At 32.7% G+C, this 20,740-nt stretch overlaps 1 protein-coding gene across 4 annotated transcripts in view; it reads left to right on the forward strand.

Moving 5' to 3' along the window:
* The window catches only part of LOC126879616 (MICAL-like protein 1), a 386,924-nt gene that overhangs the window by 65,285 nt on the left and 300,899 nt on the right, over positions 1 to 20,740 (forward strand). For 3 of the 4 annotated variants that reach the window (XR_007696158.1, XM_050642786.1, XM_050642788.1), the window contains exon 2: positions 5,900 to 5,929. The exons of the other annotated variant lie outside the window; for it this stretch is intronic. The gene's annotated coding sequence lies outside the window, so the exon portion shown is untranslated. The remainder of the gene's footprint in view (positions 1 to 5,899; positions 5,930 to 20,740) is intronic. 4 annotated transcript variants of the gene reach the window in all.

The following is a 20,740-nucleotide window of genomic DNA, read 5'->3' on the forward strand; positions in this document are numbered from 1 at the left end:
CTTAAAAAAGTATATTATAACACAACTAAAAGTAACGAGATATTATATACGAGTATGTGTGCTGCTTGTGAGATATGCTGAAAAATTATCATTTTGATTGTGGAACATCCGGCTAAATTAAGACTAATTGTAAAAATATTTTATCGCTCAACACTACTTAATTGCAGTATTATTATCATGTTACAAACGCCGGAGAATTTGTGTTGTACAATATTTGATAACATCTGCTCCAAATATAGTTTCCTTTTTTTCTTTTTTGTAAACGTTATAAAACATTAAAAAATAGTTGACGTACATTTTATGAAATATATGAAAAGCTCTTCTAAATTATTCCATTGTTAGCCTACTGACACATACATAGTTTAGATTTTTTTCATATCTTTCAATTTTATCTCTTTTTATTTGACAACGTATTATGTTTTCCATCTTTTGCGTTATTTTGCCGATTACTAGTGCACTTGTAACGGACTTGTACATCAATATAAACACTTTCTTGTTTATTCTATGAATCAATTCTTGAACATCAATTTTGATATCTACTACTGAACGTTTACTACTTATATTATTATCCTAATTAAAATATTATTTTAATTAAATTATATTGAAATATATTATTTCAATCAATATTTATCTATTTTGATTTCGTAAAGATCCAGAGTTAGAAATTAGAACCACGAAAAGATGTAATGAATATAAATATCTCGGATCTATAATATCTAAGGAAGGCACTACCAAAAGAGACATCGAAAAGAGAACGCAGCAGGGCAAAAAAGCGGTAAACATTCTGAGCTCTCTACTGTGGTCTAAAGATATAAGGCAAGAAACGAAATTGACAATCTATCGTACCTTGGTAGAGCCTATTATGACTTATGGGGCAGAAGTTTGGCAGATAACAAAAAAAGATAGGAAAAGAATAGAAGTAGTAGAAATGGATTATCTAAGGAGAGCGTGTGGTATATCTAAAAAAGATCACATCAGGAATGAAGATATTAGAAGGAGGACACATACTGTATACCTATTCCAGTGTAGATAAAATTGAAACTAGACAACTAGTGTGGTATGGTCACGTGAAACGAATGAATGAAGATAGATGGCCAAAGAAAGCTTTAAATTACATACCACACCAAAGAAGAAGAAGGGGAAGACCTTCAGTTGCCTGGGAAGAAAATGTACGGCACATCATGAAAGATAGAGCCATCAAAGAAGACGAATGAATGGACAGAAAACGATGGCGGTCGAAATGCGAGAAGCGGCAGAGGCTGTAGGAACCTCGCTGATAGATAGATAGATTTCGTAAATTTGTTGTGGCCATTCATGTGAAGCCCATTCATGTTCAAAGATAGTCACTGCATCACAAACACCAATTTCCTGATAAGCCAGCCAATGAGAGCAAAAACAGAATATTACCTCCGAATTCTATCCTACTGTATGGATTTTAATGAAATTTTGGGAATAGCCTCTACTTATCTCATTATTCAAATTCTACCTTATATAATATGGCGCTTTTAGCTTGGGGGGCGGTTCCCACTCCTTCAAGGGGATGGAAAATTTTTTGGTCAAGATAACCACGGAAGTGGATAAAGAACCTAATTTTAGGCAAAAAGTAGGTAGGTACTCTATAATTTTTTATTGAAAACTCAATATTTTGTGAGTTATTCGTGGTTGAAAATTGGCCATTTTCATTGAAAAATGACACCTTTTCGGACGGTTTTTTGAGAATATGTACCTTAAAAACGATGCATCTAATTAAAAAACTATGTAAAACATTTTTGTAGCTCATAAGAAATCAAAGAGACTCGTTGCTTCTAACATCTTCTACTTATTAAACAAAAAGGGATATGGTATGTAAAAATAGTTTGTTTTTTTGGTGTATGCTGAAATCGGTGTATTCAAGAAACGGTCGATTTTAGGTGTATAATTCTATAGTGTATTCTAGAATACCTTTTGTAGTGCTTGAAAAGGCCTTTAAAATGAGCAATGTTAAATGTCAGTTACATTCAAACTAAGCGAGATATGCTGCCAAAAAATTGATGACTCATGTATTTTAAGAAAAAATTTGAAGTATATTTTAACCCCTCATCCACCAGAATTTAAATGCATCATTTTCCTTCTACAATACCTTTTACTATAGTGTTATTTCTATGTTCAAAAAGTTGGACGGGTTTAAGATGAATGGTTTTTGAAAAAAATAAAATCAAGTTATAGAGCGCATTTTTAAATTTTCTTAAAAATCTTGTTTTTTCTCCATGTAACTTGAAAATTATAAGAAATACAGTATTAAAAAATCAAAACAAAATTTTTACCTAAAAATACCCTACATTCCTGTACAGCTTCTTTTTTTTTCGTAGCTCTTATCATTTTCTAGTTACATGGAGAAAAAGGAAAATTTTTAAGAAAATTTGAACATGCGCTCTATAATTTGATCTTCTTTTTTTCAAAAACCATTCATTTTAAACCCATCCAACTTTTTGAACATATAAATAAGATTATAATACAAGGTATTGTAGAAGGAAAACGATGCATTTAAATTCTGGTGGATGAGGGGTTAAATATACTTCACATTTTTTCTTAAAATACATTAGTCATCAATTTTTTTGTAGCATATCTCGTTTAGTTTAAATGTAATCGATTTAATATTGCTAATTTTAAAGGTCTTTTTAAGTACTACAAAAGGTATTGGTAGCATTATACACCTAAAATCGATAGTTTCTCTGTTATTTCAAGTTGAATACACCGATTTGAGCATTCACCAAAAAACAAACTCTTTTCACCTACCATATCTCTTTTTTTTGTATTATAACTAGAAGATTTATAAAGGAACGAATCTCTTTGCTTTTTTATAATCTACAAAAATGTTTTATATAGTTTTAAAGTTAGTTTTTAAGGCATTCGCAAAAAACCGTCCGCAAAGGTGTCATTCTTCAATGAAAATGGCCATTTTTCAACCACGAATAACTCAAAAAGTAATGAGTTTTTAAAAAAAATTATAGAACAGTTTTTGCTTAGAATTAGGTTCTTTATCCACTTCCGTGGTTACCTTGACCAAAACAATTGTCCACCCCCTTGAAGGGGTGGGAACCGCCCCCAAGATAAAAGCGCCATAGTATATAAGGTAGACTTTGTTTCTTGAGCTATTCCTACTTACTGTGAAAATATCAAGTAAATCGATGTAGTAGGATGGCATTCGGAGCCAAATACGCTCATAGACTGCCCTATGAGTGGAAGTCTCGATTCTAAAGTAGTTACTGATAGCCCGTCGGATTTCAATACGAAATTCAACCACGATCTTATCCCGAAAGAGAATTATGCCTGGTTGCAAGAACAGATCTGAAACTTAAGAGGTGCCTTAAGCTTAAAACTTCGTCTCAGTTAAGACGGGCTTAGATCATCATCATCAATGGTGCTACAGCCCTATGACGTGCTTAGATAAGAATCGGAAATTATGGTGCAACGTAAATGAGACTTACAGCGGCCCTATCTGTAAGCTGAGCTGGGCTAAGCTGGAGCTTAAGATTTGTTGGTGTAACCAGACATTAGAGTTGAACCAGGGCGTATTTTCCAGTAAATCGAATTTTCCTGATCTTCCGCAACTCTTCCAAGGTAAATTTTTTTGTTCTCACGACCTACCGTTATGATGGGCAGGGCATGTGATACGCAGTAACGACAATCGCCTTATAAACAATGTGTTCTGGGACAGGCCAGATGGAAGAAGGTCCGTAGGGCGGCTTAGAAAAAGGTGGAAAGATGCAGTCAAAGAAGATCTAGAGAAAATGGGAGTGCGACAATGGGAATTAGTGGCACCGGACCGACAAACATGGAAGGCAATAGTAAACGCGGCAAAGACTCACGAAGAGTTGTAGCGCCATTGATGATGATGACCTACCGTTATGCATTTTTTGCAGGTTCCTTATCATGAAAACTCACAAACTTTCAAGTGCCAAGGAGATAGTCAATAAAGGAGATACCTGTTGACATTACATGTTTAGATCATAATTAACAACCTTGGGACATGATGAGTAGCTCTTATGCCAAAACTTTTAAAAATAAAATTAATACTCCTGTATCGATTCCTAAAATGACATAAGAAGGAAAATCGTCGCAGCGCATGCGATTTTCTTTACAAAAGAAAATTCATTGTTAATAGGAAAGTTCCCTAGGAAACCCGACAGTTTTCACACATTTTGCTCTTCTTGATTTTATCTTTTATTTCTCTCAAAGTCATAAGAAAGAAAATCATGTTTGAATTTAGTCAGAAATCCGAGACAGACAAACAAAATTTAACTTTATATATAACCTTGTTTTGAGTTTTATTACGAGTACATTCCCGACAAATAAATTCCCTTTATATGTTATAAATGAAACAAAAACGTTTTTAGATAACTTTGTTTTGTTTATAATGTTGTTTTAAAGAAATCAAACAATCTGCAAACAAAAATACAGGTCATAAATTAAATCACCTATTCTGGGACCAAAAATAGTTCGAATGAACCTAACTTACCTTAGTACAAATATGCACATAAAAAAAGTTAGAGCCCTTTGAAGATACAAAATGAAAATCGATTTTTTCCAATATATCGAAAACTATTAGAGATTTTTTATTGAAAATGGGCATGTGGCATTTTTATGCCAGGAATATCTTAAAGAAAAATTATAGTGAAATTTGTGCACCCCATAAAAATGTTATGGGGGTTTTGTTCCCTTAAACCCACCCAAAGTTTTGTGTACGTTCCAATTAAATTATTATTGTGATACTATTAGTTAAATTCAATATTTTTAAAACTTTTTTGGTTTTTAGTATTTTTTCGACAAGGCAGTTTTTATCGAGTTGCGGCCTCTTTTCTAATATGTTTACGTAGAGATTTTATGGGGGTTTTGTTCCTTTAAACCTCCCAATTACTGCGATACTGCGATTAAACCAACTATTACTGCGAAACATAGTGTTTTTAAAACTTTTTTGCTTCTTTGTATTTTTTTCGATAAGGCACATTTTATCGAGATGTGACTTCTTTTTTAATATGGTTCAAAATATACCTAAAAATGTAAATCATAAATAAATTTTCCTATTTATTAAGTCTCCATAATCGTATTCAGCCATATACAAACAAATATGTGGTAGATTTGACAAATAATATGCAAAATATCTCGACAAATACTGACTTTTCGAAAAAGTACTAAGAGGCAAAGAAGTTTTTAAAGCATTGTGTTTAACTAATGGTACTACAATAATAATCAAATTGGAACGCACACAAAAGTTTGGAGTGGGGGGGGGGGGTTTAAAAGAACAAAACCCCCATAAAATTTTTATGGGATGTCTAAATTTCACTATAATTTTTTATTAAGATACTACTGCCATAAGAATGCCACATGTTCATTTTCAATAAAAAATCTCCAATAGTTTTCGATATATTGAAAAAAATCGATTTTCATTTTGTAACTTCAAAGGGCTGTAACTTTTTTTATGTGCACATTTGTACAAAGGTAAGTTAGGTCCAATCGAACTATTTTTGGTCCCAGAATATGTGATTAAATTTATGACCTGTATTTTTGTTACACCCTGTATATTATATATTATTATCATCAAAAAAGAAACTATATATTATGAAAAAATATGTGTTAATAGAGCACACTAAAACGTGTACCGAGGGTTGTTCCATGAATATTAATTAAACCTTACAATCTTGATGAAGCCAAGAAACCGAGAAATTGAACTATGATTTCTGTGGGAAGGGATAAACATTTATTTAATAATAACTTAAAACACTGACAACATAATAAAAGGTTTTTGAACTTGCAGTATAATCTGCTAAGTATACAGTAATTTATTCCATCTACAGTTAAATTAAATTACAAGGTTTTGTCCTTTTTAGTTATTTCAGCTAATCGCTTTTTTTGTTTTCAGATTCCCTCGTCTTTATAATCGTCTCTAACGGTAAGTAACACTCACGCAATTTTTTGTTCAGTACCCAATTATACAAAATGATGTTTTACAATTACATAAAAGGCGTTAATTACGTTCCTATACGGTACTACAAGTGCGCAAATAAAAATAAACTCCTTACGTAAGGTTCTAGTCCTATTATTAAAACATGAGTAAAGTACTTTTAATAAATATACAAGGAAAAACATTAAGGAGTGTATTTCACGTGTTTTCAACACACTCTACTTATATAATAATTTTTCTTTGCAAAACGTTTATGAATTATGCTTCTGTTTTCGATATTAATGCATGGTATGTGTTTTTGCAATTTTAATTGCCCCTGGATGCAAAGTTTAACCTTTCTGAATAATATAGATTAACATGATCACAAATGAAATTTTATTAATTTATAGTGTAAAAGCAGTTTTAAGATCAAAACTTCAAAAGGCCTCCTACCCCAGAGGGCCATATAAGGTCACTTATATGGCCTTTATTTTGCCTTTAAGGATCAGTTGTCGTATTCTATAATATCGATTTCCCCTCACTGTATGTCCCAGATATGGAGATAAGACTCTTTCCAGTGTTTAACAGTCTTTAGCAGTTTTCTATCTTTATTGACATTCCTTATTACTTCCTCATTAGTTTTCTTGCTGTTCAAGGTATATCAATAAATCCACATTTCCAGTGCTTCAGTTCTGTTCATGGTCGAGACTTTTAGTGTCCACACTTCTGTACCATACAAAAGTACAGACTAAAACATAGCTCTTAACCATTCATGGATACACACGGATACTAAGATTTTCAAATTTTCTATAACAGGGGTGGTATAACCAAGCTCCTTGATAATCCGAGCCATTTTTCAAAATTTGGAATTTTTCGCGAGCCGCAATAAAAAGGTATTAAATTTTTTCCTTAGTGTTTGGATTTCACGGATTTTAAAGTGAAATAAAATGGTTCACATCGTTGTTTCAAATATGCAAATAATTCTACAAGCAGCCTTTACTATTTCAGAATTCTTCATTAACCTTCCATCTTTTTCTGGGACGACCTATTGATCTTCTACCATCTCTCAAAAACACTCTGTTTTCCTCTGATCTTTCCACATGACCTGCCCATCTTATCTTGGTTTTGTGTGCATGATGTTTTCAGTACCACACACAACACAGTCACTTATTCAGCTTTGCGGCGCCTTTTCCACTCTCCTGTCAATTTCTTTAGAGCCAAATATCATTCTGAGAGCCTTTCCTTTCAAATATCAGCCACTTATTTAGTTCCCGCTGATGTAGAGCCCATGTTTCACTTTCATATGTAACAATTGGGCGAATAATGACCTCTTGGTCTTGGATTTTTGCTTACTATAGCATGCATTTCGTCTTCCCTTCATTTATTCGAAGGCCCAGACTACTTGTTTCTTCCTCGAGTTGTGAAAACACCTCTCTCACGTCTTTTGTAGAATGAGCGAATGCACCTATATCATCAGCAAAGGCCAACAATAGTTCATCAATTCGCAACTCCCCTGTCAGCTCAGCTGATATTTTACTTATTAGGTACATATTCTAAGGCCAAATTAAATAGCAATGGTGATAAGAGGTCTCCTTGTCTAAGTCCTGATGTTATACTTAGTATTTTATATTATTTATTGTCAGTATTTGAAGACATTTTGAAACACAAAAATTAAAAGAAATTCTGCTACATTTATTGAGAGCCACAAATTATCCTTCAAAGAGCCGCATGTGGCTCGCGAGCCACATTTTGGCCACCCCTGCTCTATAACAAAAGTAAACTTTCTTTGAGGTTAAACTAAGTAGTTTTGAAGATCATTCTATTTCGATTTCACGTGAACTGTAGTATGCAATGCTTCCTAAGCTATATTCCTTTTAATGTGATGATACCATAACATCATTCCACTGAAAATATTTTAAACGTTCTCCAAATTTTAAATCATTATATTTAAACGATCAAATTAATATACAAATATACATACAAATATATTGTAATCATTTAGTATTCTCGATTCCAGCAAGTATTAGAAGAGAATAGGAATAAGAAAAAATGAGGAATAATAATTTAAATATGTACATTTATTTTCGGACTCATACTTTCTATTGGTTGAAAGGTGTTCCTTCTTTTTATTGACTTTTTTGATTTACAATGAACTTCCTAAGATGAAATCTTATTGAGGTTTCTCTTTATAAAAAATCTTTTTAAAGAAGAATTTTTTTTAATGTTTTGCAGAGTTTTGTATGTAGATCATAGCTTGTAGAATCAGGTTCCTCTTTCAAAAATTAATAGTGGTGGTTGTGTTAATTAAATGTAGTAATATTGATTTTTTTAATCCATATTGTATTTTGTCTCGTCTTTATGAACATTTTTTTTGAAAGAATTAAAAATATTTTATCTAACAATAGAACACTGAAAAACTTATGTTTCAATACTTCCACAAAATTTATTATAACTTAATGTCACGACAGCTGTTTCTGCAAAGTGCCTTTCCCACGTGATGTATTTTACTATGTGTCTGCACTTTAAAGGTTCTAACTAATCTAACTGAATAGGTTGAGGAGTGGGGAGCTGTTTCTCTCTAGTTGGTCATGTATTTTTTGAAGTGAAAACTTCTTTAGGCACGTTGTGCACTTTCTTTGGATAGGGGAAAAAGCATTGAATTCGCGACCGTCATCGCGACCCTCATCGCGACCGTCATTGCGACCGTCATCCCTCATGCTATATATTACGTGTATGTATATATACATTGTGTAGACGTATTTAAATTTATAATAAATGTAAAACCTATTTTACGATGGGGAAAAAAAGATTAATTTCGCGACCATCATAGCGACCGTCATCTCTTCGGCGAAATAAATTTTGTATATATATTAATTTATTATGTGTATGTATATATAAATTGTATAGAAGTATTAAATTTAAAATAAATATAAAACCTATTTTACGATGGGGAAAAAAGATTAATTTCGCGACCATCATAGCGACCGTCATCTCTTCGGCGAAATAAATTTTGTATATATATTAATTTATTATGTAGTTGAAAGACTGATAAGTTTGTACACACTTGAATGAATAAGGGAAAATGAAAATGTAGTATGTCAAAGTGTGTAAATAGTATTTGACCATTAGCTCCGATGATGACGTTTATGTCGAAAGCGCTCAGCTAAGGAAATAAAATTATTTACACACTTTGACATACTACATTTTCATTTTCCCTTATTAATTTATTATGTGTATGTATATATAAATTGTATAGAAGTATTCAATTTAAAATAAATATAAAACCTATTTTACGATGGGGAAAAAAGATTAATTTCGCGACCATCATAGCGACCGTCATCTCTCCGGCGAAATAAATTTTGTAGGTACAATATACAGTGCTAGTCAAAAGTCCGTACCCCCCTCGTATCTTTTGAACGGTTATACCTATAATAGTGAAATTTGGAGATAGGAAATAAACGGACGTAAGCTTCTTAACTAGTCATGACAGGTGACGTAATAGTGACAGATGACTTTACAGCGCCACTGTGACAGATAATTTTAAATGGGACCTTATGGCAAGTGACACCTCGTTTGAAAGGTATTGAAAATACCTATTCAGTCATACTAATATTGTTTAAGTTTAAGCTAATTTTGACGAATTAATGAAATAAATATAAAATTGTAGTTTCATTTAATTAATTCAAAATTCAAAATTCCGCCTATGATTACTTGTCAAAAAGGTTGACGTTGACGTAAAAACTACTAAAGAATCGAAAAACGTCAACTTTTTTGACAAAAAAACCATAGGCGTACATTTGAATTTTTATTAATTAAATGCGAAGCTACAATATTATATTTATTTAATTTATTCACCAAAATCAAAATCAACTAAAACACAAAAAAATTAGTATGGCTGAGTAGGTATTTTGAATACCTTTCAAACGAGGTATCACTTGCCATAAGGTCCCATTTAAAATTATCGGTCACAGTGGCTCTGTAACGTCATCTGTCACTATTACGTCACCTGTCATAACTAGTTAAGAAGCTTACGTCAGTTAATTTCCTCCATCCAAATTTCACTATTATAGGTAAAACCGTTCAAAAGATAAGAGGGGGGTACGGACTTTTGACTAGCACTGTATATTTTATGTGTATGTATATATAAATTGTGTAGAAGTATTAAAATTTAAAATAAATGTTAAACCTATTTTTGGATGGTGAAAAAGGATTTATTTCGCGACCGTCATAGCGACCGTCATCTCTTCGACGAAATAAATTTTGTACTTTTCTATATTATGTGTATCTATACATAAATTGTATAGAAGTATTTAAATTTAAAATAAATGTAAAACCTATTTTTCGGTAGAAAAATAGGATTTATTTCGCGACCGTCATCGCGACCGTCATCTCTTCGGCGAAATAAATATTTTGTACGTATATGTATTGAAGTTAAAACTTCTTTAGGGACGTTGTGCACTTTTTGGATGGGAAAAAGTATTAAATTGGCGACCGCCGTTGCGACCGTCATCGCCTCGAAGAAATACATTTTTGAAGTGAAAACTTCTTAAGGGTCGTTGTGCACTTTTTGGATGGGGAAAAAGTATTAAATTAGCAACCGTCATCGTTTCGACGAAATAATTTTTGAAGTGAAAATTTCTTTAGGGACGTTGTGCACTTTTTAGATAGGGAAAAAGTATTGAATTAGCGAACGTCATCGCGACCGTCATCGCATCGGCAAAATAAATTTTTAAAGTAAAAACTTCTTTTAGGGACGTTGTGCACTTTTTAGATGGGGAAGAAGTATTGAATTAGCGACCGTCATCGCTTCGGCGAAATAAATTTTTGAAGTGAAAACTTCTTTAGAGACGTTTTGGATGGAAAAAAGTATTAAATTATCGACCGTCATCACGACCGTCATCGCTTCGATGAAATAAATTTGTAAAGTGAAAACTTCTTGAGGGACGTTGTGCACTTTTTGGATGGGGGAAAAGTATTGAATTAGAGGCCGTCATCGCTTCGACGAAATAAATATTTGAAGTGAAACTTCTTTAGGGACGTTGTGCACTTTTTCGATGGAAAAAAGTATTAAATTAGCGATCGTCGTCGTTTCGATGAAATCAATTTTTGAAGTGGAAACTTCTTGAGGGACGTTGTGCACTTTTTGGATTGGGAAAAATATTAAATTAGCGACCTTTATCGCTTCGACAAAATAAATGTTTGAAGTCAAAAATTTCTTTAGGGACGTTGTGCACTTTTTGGATGGGGATAAATTACTAAATTAGGGATCGTCATCGCTTGGACGAAATAAATATTTGAAGTGAAACTTCTTTAGGGACGTTGTGCACATTTTGGATGGGCGAAAAAGTATTGAATTAGGGACTGTAATCCATCGCTTCGACGAAATAAATATTTGAAGTGAAACTTTTTTAGGGACGTTGTGCACTTTTTCGATGGAAAAAAGTATTAAATTAGCGACCGTCATCGCTTCGATGAAATCAATTTTAGAAGTGGAAAGTTCTTGAGGGACGTTGTGCACTTTTTGGATGGGGAAAATATTATATTAGCAAACCTTCATCGCTTCGACGAAATACATTTTTGAAATGAAAACTTCTTGAGGGACGTTCTGCACTTTTTGGATAAGGAAAAATTATTAAATTAGCGACCGTCATCGCTTCGACGAAATAAATTTTTTAAGTAAAAACTTCTTTAGGGACGTTGTGCACTTTTTGTATGGAGGAAAAGTATAGAATTAGGGCCGTAATCGCTTCGACGAAATAAATATTTAAAGTGAAACTTATTTAGGGACGTTGTGCACTATTTCGATGTAAAAAAGTAATAAATTAGCAACTATCATCGCTTCGACGAAATAAATATTTGAAGTGAAAACTTCTTGAGGGACGTTGTGCACTTTTTGGATGGGGAAAATTATTAAATTAGCGACCGTTATCGCTTCGACGAAATAAATTTTTGAATTGAAAATTTCTTTATGGTCATCACTTCGCTGAAATTAATTTTGTACATATATAAATTATGTGTATGTATACATAAATAGCATAGGGCATACGCATCGCGCATATCGTATATGATATAGGTACAGCACTTCTTTTAGGATGGGGTAAAAGCATTGAGCTCGTAATGTATATACTATAAGAAGTTTTCACTTCTGTCGGCACTCCCACGAGTGCCTTCAATTTTTTTTAATTTATTAATTTCAATAGATTCTAATAAAGATAGCTTAAGGCCTTTATTTTGAATATGAAAATTTTGAAACGGTTGATTAATTGAATGATTATTATGAGCTAGAAACTGAAGTTTGTAAGTAGAATATATTTCTCTATTATTGAAAGCCCTTTTGTGTTCTGCTATTCGTTTGTCAAAGGTTCTGCCAGCTTAACCGATGTAAGTTGTCACTACATGTTAGTTTGTATAAACCACTCTGTACTTGCTTTTTCTTTTGGCTCTTTTATAATTACAGAGTGCAGTAATAGGCCATAATCATTCTTTTAATGACCAGTTTCAAATTCTTCATATTCAAAATAAAGGCCTTTAGCTCTCTTTCTTAGAATCTATGGAAATAAATACATTAAAAACTACAGACCAGCTTGAATGACCAACTTGAGACAAACAGCTCCCCACGCTTTAACCTATTCAGTAAGAGTCTTTAATCCCTAACGTGCACACTCGAGTTAACTCGAGTGCCCTAAACTGGCCAAACTGTGCACACTCGAGATAATTCGAGCGGCGTTGTACTTTATGTTACTATAATGTTTCACACTCGAATGCAATCGAGAATTGAAAATAATGTGAAAGCAAAAAAAACAATCGTTTTATTGATATTTATCATTTACATGGGATTGTAAGCTGTAACACTTACTTATTTAAGTATAAAATATAATCCTTTTTCTCCTTATCAATTAGGTACTTACGACTTATCTCTTCCTTGTGAGCCGCTTCTGACAAATTTGCGTATTCATATTCTGATTCGCTCATTTTTCAATATATATCACGCTCCTGCGCAGTAAACAAAACACGTTTCGACAAAAAAATGATCATTCATCACATCGTCCTTCCGATTATTCTAACAAAAATTGTAATCGTTCAGTGACAGTTTCGTGACGATTATTTCAGTACTCGGATAAATGCAAGTACTAGTTGGGCTGACCTGAGCACTAGGATCGCTTTTTACATTATAGTATATTGTACATATAAAGTACATATTTTATTGTTAGACTACTATACTTTGTGTACCTATAGCTCTTCAACCCTTACCTCTTAATAACAGCCAGAATAGTACCGTTGATTCTGTAAAATTTCTTGGTATTTTTTTAGACAGTAACCTTAGATGGTCCCTCCATGTCGATTTGTTAAGGAAGACACTATCTTCAGCTTGCTATGCTATAAGATCTGTTTCGAATGAACTCAATTTAGCATCTTCCAAAATAACATATTTTTCTTTGTTCGAGTCGCATCTTCGCTATGATCTACCTTTTTGGGGTTCTGGTACATCTGCCCAATTTGATGTTATTTTCAAATTACAAAAAAGAGCAATAATATATCTGTTTGGCCTCAGAAGAACAACACAATGCAGAAGTTACTTTAAAGATCACGGTATTTTAACCCTTCCATCTTTGTATATTTTAGAAACTGTTTGCTTAATTCGTAAACATCTACATGTCTTTCCACCAAGACCTAATCATGCCTACTTCACGAGAAATTCTACCTTTGACGTCTATTTACCGACCCCGTCCTCTGAGTTAGTAAAGAAATCTATATTATATTCCGCAAAAAAAACTTTACAAGCATCTCCCTCTACAACTTAAATCTGCAGCATCTATCTCCAAATTTCGTAAACTGACAAAAGCCTACCTATCTAAAAGACCACATTATTCAGTAGATTTTCTTAATCAATAACTAAGAAATTACAGTACCGTTTGCACAAGTAGTAATTTTATTATTATTTTTTATCTACGTTTGGGTGTCATATGCAGCAGCTTAACTTTTAAACTTATTAATTACTAGATAGACTATGCAATTTGCAATTTATTTAAATTTTTAAATTTTGCAATTGATTCTTTCTGTTTGACTTCATTATTATTATTTTTCTTTTTAATCATATTGACCATTTTTGTAATTTTAGTAAATTGATTTGTTATTGTTTTGTTTTCTTGACTTTTTATAAGCTTTGTCGATAAAATTATTGTACATTTTTTCATTTTTTTTTTTTTTTTTTATTTATTAAACACCAATAAGATGCTTAAGAACATTACAATCTGATCAAATAATGTGATCAATGAGCAACTTATTTCTAACCTAAATTACTACTAAAAAAACTTAATACTAAGGACAAACTCGATAGTACCCCCTAGGTTCTGTTAATATATTGCACAAATTTTAACTTGTACCATCACTTGCACCGTGCACTATTTTTCACTTAACTAACTCGAAGGGTTTCTTCCTCTTGAGTCTTCTAGCTAGATCCGTGTTGTCGAGGAGCTGGATGGCCTCAACATTGACGTGTTGAAGAAGTCGTTGTTCGTGACTCTTGGCAAATTTTTCTATGGTCTTGTTAACAGTATCCATGTCTAGGTCCCTATGGAGATCACTGTTCCTATAGTACCATGGAGCGTTGACAATGCTCCTTAGCACTTTGTTTTGGAATCGTTGAATGATAATTAAATTTGTATTACTAGCGCAGCCCCATAGTTGGATGCCATATGTCCATATAGGTTTTATAATCTGTTTATACAAAAGTATTTTATTGTAGATTGAGAGAGTGGATTGTCTTCCCAATAGCCAATACATTTTTTTATACTTCATGTTAAGCTGTTCTCGTTTCTTTTTAACATGGGCCTTCCAGCGTAGCCTAGCGTCTAGTGTAATACCCAAATACTTTGCGGTGTCGGCATATGGTATCTGAGTATTATTTAAGTTAACAGGAATGTATTGATTTTTCTTGTTTGTAAAATTTATATGCACTGACTTCATTTCGTTTAATTTAATTCGCCAGCGTTTAGTCCACTCGTTAAATCTGTTAAGAGATATTTGTAATTTTCTTGCTGCTTCTTCATGGTCTTCACCTACGGCTAAGACGGCAGTGTCATCAGCAAAGGTAGCTATTGTATTATGTTGTACTTCAGGGATATCACTAGTGTATAATAGGTATAGGACCGGTCCTATCACACTACCTTGTGGTACTCCTGCATTGATTTCCTTTAGTTCCGAGTAGGCTTCTTCTTGCTTAACCCTAAAAACTCTCTCTGATATATAAGATTCCAATAATTCTCTGTATTGTCTTGGCAAAATCCTGCTTAATTTGTACTTAAGTCCTTCGTGCCATACCTTATCAAAAGCTTGCGCTACGTCGAGGAAGACAGCTGAGCAAACTTTCTTTCCTTCTAGCGACCTCTCTATTATATCCGTTATTCTATGGACTTGGTCGATAGTTGAATGACTTTCTCGAAACCCAAACTGGTGTGATGGAATTAGAGCCTTAGCATCTATGAGAGGTTTCAACCTTTTCAGCAAAAGCTTCTCGTACAGCTTTGAAATTACGGGTAGCAATGAAATCGGTCTGTACGATGATACTGTATTTGGTTGTTTTCCAGGTTTAAGGATCATTATGACCTCAGCCACTTTCCATATCTTGGGAATATATCTTAATCTGAACGAGGCATTTATGAGATATGTCAGTTTTACTATGGCTTTTCTAGGAAGTTGTTTTAAGATTTCCCCAGTAATTAAGTCAAACCCAGGTGCTTTCCTGGGATTGATGTTTGATTTAATTTCGTCGGCCACTTCTTTTGGGGTGACTAGTTTAATTTCACCTTCTTCCTGTGTGGCATTTTCCCATTGCAGTGTGTTATCACCTTCATTTGGCTGGAATGTTTCCTCGAGATATTCAGCAAATTTATTAGCCTTCTCTAAATTGCTTTTTGCCCAGCTTCCATCTGTATTTCTTAGTGGGGAATTTTGCATTATCGGTCGTTTTAATTTCTTAGTGGCTCTCCAGAGGGAATAATCAGTTGTGCTATCATTTGTCAATTCTCTTAGATAGTTACTAATTGATTCGTTTTTATTTTTTTTAATTTCTCTTTTAAGCTGTTGTGTAGCATTATTTAGTTTTGTTTTATCAGATGGAGCTCTAGAGCGTTGCCAGATCCTTCTGAGTTTTCTTTTTTCTTCGATTAGCTTTCTAATTTCTTTAGGGTAATTATTACCTTTAACTCTATGAATCAGTTCAGGTGAGTTATTCCAAGCGGCTTGTTGAACTTGTTTAACAAAACATTCCGTTTCTTCATCAAGTTCATATCTAGTTTTTAGTGAAACTTTGAGATTGATTGTTTCTTCTAAGTGAAGCTGAAAACTCCGCCAATCTGTTAGTCTATTAGTCAGTTTAGGAGGTGGCTGGCTTTGAATAACAGTATCGCTAACTGTGAGAAGGATGGGTGAATGATCGGAGTTCATGTCCCAAGCTTCTTCAATATGTAAATAATTAACAGAAATATTTCTAGTTATAAAAAAATCAATCAGGTCTGGAATTTTGTTGGAATCAGTAGGCCAATAAGTCGGTTTACCTGTTGAAAGTGTTTCACATTTTAATTGCTTAACTGCCTGCAAGAGTTCCTTCCCCTTTGTTGTAATTATCCTAGAACCCCAATGGGTGTGCTTGGCATTAAAATCACCACCAATTATAAATCTTTTGCCATGTCTATTCAAAAATTCTAGATATTCATCTTTTTTGAGGTTATGTTTTGGTGGAGAGTAGACAGCGGTAACGATAAGCTCAAAAGATTTTGTTTTAACACATACTGAAGTAGCTTGGAACATTTCTGTTTTGTAGCATATTTCTTGATGATGTCTAATTGTTTCTTTTATTATGATAGCACTACCACCTCTGGCTGTATTATCCGGATGTAAGGTATGGTATACTTTAAATCCTTTAAAATGAATGTAGGTTTCATTTGTAAAGTGTGTTTCAGAAATGAGACAAATGTCTATTTTTTCAATGTCTAGGACAGTCTGCAGTTCTTGTTGATGCTGCAGTAGTCCATTTGCATTCCATTCCATTATCCTCAGACTATCTGGCATTAAAATTCTTAGGAATAGCTCCTTTGGTGCTATATTCTAATCTAGTAATACGCTCATCCATTTTGGTCAGTGTTTCCAGTATTTGTTGGAGAGTGCTCTCAATGTTAGAGCTGTGTTTTGGGTTAGTACTTTCAATTTCTATATTACCTCTAGCAGCTTGGCTGTAGGTTTTTTTGTTTTCGTTGGTTTTGTATATCGGATTCTGCTGCTGCACCCTTTGTGGTTGTTTAGGTATTGTAGTTCTCTTATTTCGATTGTCTTTTAACTTCTGCATTTCTTTTGCTACCATGCATCCTCTGTAGTTTGCAGGATGACTTTCTCCACAGTGGACACATTTTGGTTGGGCATTTTTAGGTTTATCACAATCGATAGTCAGGTGCTTTCCGGTACATCTAACACATCGTGGTTGCTTTGCGCAATATTTTTGCGTATGACCAAAAGCTTGGCATTTTTTGCATTGAGGCACGAGTCTGGATTTTCTTAACGGCAAAATCTGAACTCTAACTTGTAATATATCAGAAATTCCGAATATTTTATCGATATTTTCATCGTGTCTGAATGATAACATGAACATATTAAGAGGTTGTTTAGTATTATACTTTAGCTTGGGTGTAGCTTCGATGAGCTTATAGCCACGTCTCCTCATTTCTTGGACAATATTATTAGGCTTTACAGAATGATGTAATCCAGTGGCCATTACTTTAATGGGCCTATTTTGCTTGTTTTCATAGGAATGCCATGAATATTTCTTATCATTTAATGCTGCGGTAAGCAGTTTAAAATCTTCCTCTTTTTGTACATTAATTTTTATAGTTTTGTCGTTGATGACTTTTATTTGAGAATTTTGGTAGCTAAGTACCATAGCATGAAGATCGTTAAAGTTGTTCTCCCCTTCTATTATAATCGGTGGGGGTTTCTCAATTATTTTAGGTTTTTCAGGACTTTTTGTGTTGTTATATTCTTCTCGTGGTGGTGTTAGGGAAGTGTCCATTTTCCTCTTTTTCCTGTTTTTCGCACGAATCCACTCTGTTTCCTGTGCAAGATCATCTTCGTCTGTATGATACTCAACCGTCTGTTTATCGATATTGTTAGACAGTTTTTTCTCGAGCAGTGTATATTTTTCATTTAATTCATCAAACATTTTTTGCATGTTAATTAGCTGGTTTTGTAGTTGACGAGTTGCTTCCAAGGCCTTGTTCTTCTCGGCCTCAGATAATTTCCAACTGCTAAATAGCATTTGTTCATTTTGTGAACGTTGATAGTTTTCTTGAAACAGCACATTATCCTGCTGTAATGATATCGCTTCATTTTGCGATTGGTATAAATCTGGTTGTGGAAACATTTTATTGTGTTTCTACTTGAATTTCCATTTTACACTGAGTCACGAGCACAGTTTTATATGGAATCTCTATTCAGAAATTTTAAATGATTTAACAAAAACAATTAGCAAATAAAAATTAACTACTTACTCAGACTATCGACAATCTGGTAATTTTTTTCATTTCATTGACTGATCACTTTATCACTAATTGGTATTTTATCGCTTTCGATAATGATGTGTCTTATCTATTTCAATTGTTTATTATTATTATTTTTCTTTTTAATCATATTGACCATTTTTGTAATTTTAGTAAATTGATTTGTTATTGTTTTGTTTTCTTGACTTTTTATAAGCTTTGTCGATAAAATTATTGTACATTTTTTCATGACAATAAAGAATATTTCTATTGTATTCTATAAATATAATTATTTTAGTTCATTAACTTCTTAAAGAAGTGTACCTTCGCATAAAAATAAATAGCTTATGTTGAAGAATAAGAACCGGTCAGTAAAAAAATAAAAATAAGTAAACCAAGCTTTTTCCAGGTTGTAATCTCGTTTCTCCGCATTCAAACAATTAATGCTATCAGTTTTTATAGGGATAGAATTAAAAATCGGAACTGTCTTATCTACTAGTAGGAAATTAGAATAAGATTTATTAAATTAGATCTTGTGGAAGATTATAAGAACCATAAAAGGTAGTAAAGCTGTAAATTATCTGGGAAGTCAGTTTTTATTGTGGTTATAATCAAGGAAATAAACTCGGGGCAAAAGAGTTCAAGGTAACCTTATATGGAAATAAAATAATGTTAATTTCAAAGAAACGTAATATGTACCATTGAATTGGTGTATAATAAAGTCTCTGCTCAATTTATTAGACTCGCCCCAGAAATATTTAGTCCAGGGTAATAAGGTTTTTTCCATGACACTCGAGCAGCCAGGGTACTGAAGCGTTTTTTCGACAGGTAATACCTATAAGAGCAAATTGTAACTATTTCCTGCGTAGGATCTGGCGGCCATTTTTATTTATAAACAATTAAGTGTCAAAAAATGGCATTTTTCACTTTTTTTTCAAATCAACGGAAAACAGGGAAACATGGTTTTTTTAGTACAAATATCTTCGAGATTATGGAAAAAGCTTTAAAATGACGTATTACAAAGTTTGATATACTCATTTATTGTTAAATATAATTGCGAAGAAAGGTCGGAATTGCAAAAAAAAATATTTTCGCAATAACTGTTGTAAAAATTAGTGTACAGCTTTGAAATTTTTGTCAAATAAGGGTTCTTTGGTGCTTAATATGTGATAAAAATTTCAAAGCGATTCATTCAATTGTTTAAATTTTATTCAAATTGTTTATCCCAGAGAGCATTTTTTTTTGCAATAACATAAGTCAGAAGAAAATGACGTTAGAACCATTCCACAGGTGTCAAATGAAAGAGCATGAGCTATATTTTCAACTTGGTTTAAAAAAAGTGAATAAAAAAAATGCATTTATTAGTAATAAATAATTATGCAAAAGTATCGTAAATCTTTCCTTATAAACTTTTTATTTTGTTATATAAGAAATTATACATATTTATTACAATTTTTTATCAATTATGATATAGATAACATTACTTGGTAGTTGTGCACTTAAAACAGGGTAAAAAAGTTAATTTTTTTGGAAAAAGTTATTCAAAAAGTTTATAAATAAAAATTGACGATACTTTTGCATAATTATTTATTACTAATAAATGCATTTTTTATTCACTTTTTTTAAACTAAGTTGAAAATATAGCTCATGCTCTTTCATTTGACACCTGTGGAACGGCTCTAACGTCATGTTCTTCTGACTTATGTTATTGCAAAAAAATGCTCTCTGGGATAAACAATTTGAATAAAATTTAAACAATTAAATGAAACGCTTTGAAATTTTTATGACATATTAAGCACTAAAGAACCCTTATTTGACAAAAATTTCAAAGCTTTTTACAACGGTTATTGCGAAAATATTTTTTTTTGCAATTCCGACCTTTTTTCGCAATTATATTAACAATAAATGAGTATATCAAACTTTGTAATACGTCATTTTAAAGCTTTTCCATAATCTCGAAGATATTTGTACTAAAAAAATCATAAGTTTCACTGTTTTCCGTTGATTTGAAAAAAAAAGGGGAAAATGCCATTTTTGACTATAAATAAAAATGGCCGCCAGATCCTACGCAGGAAATAGTTATAATTTGTTCCTATAGGTATTACCTGCCTAAAAAACGCTTCAGTACCCTGGCTGCTGAAGTGTCACGAACAGGGTATATTTTTGTCTTATTACCCTGGCCTAATCAGGTTTTGAAGTTATACTTCTTTAAGGCACAATTGGGAAAAATGTTAAGAGTGAATTTTTATAAAAGCGACAGTATGAAGTACGCGCATACCGACAGTATGAAGTA

Source organism: Diabrotica virgifera, chromosome 2 (assembly GCF_917563875.1).
Source record: "Diabrotica virgifera virgifera chromosome 2, PGI_DIABVI_V3a".
NCBI lineage: Eukaryota > Metazoa > Arthropoda > Insecta > Coleoptera > Chrysomelidae > Diabrotica > Diabrotica virgifera.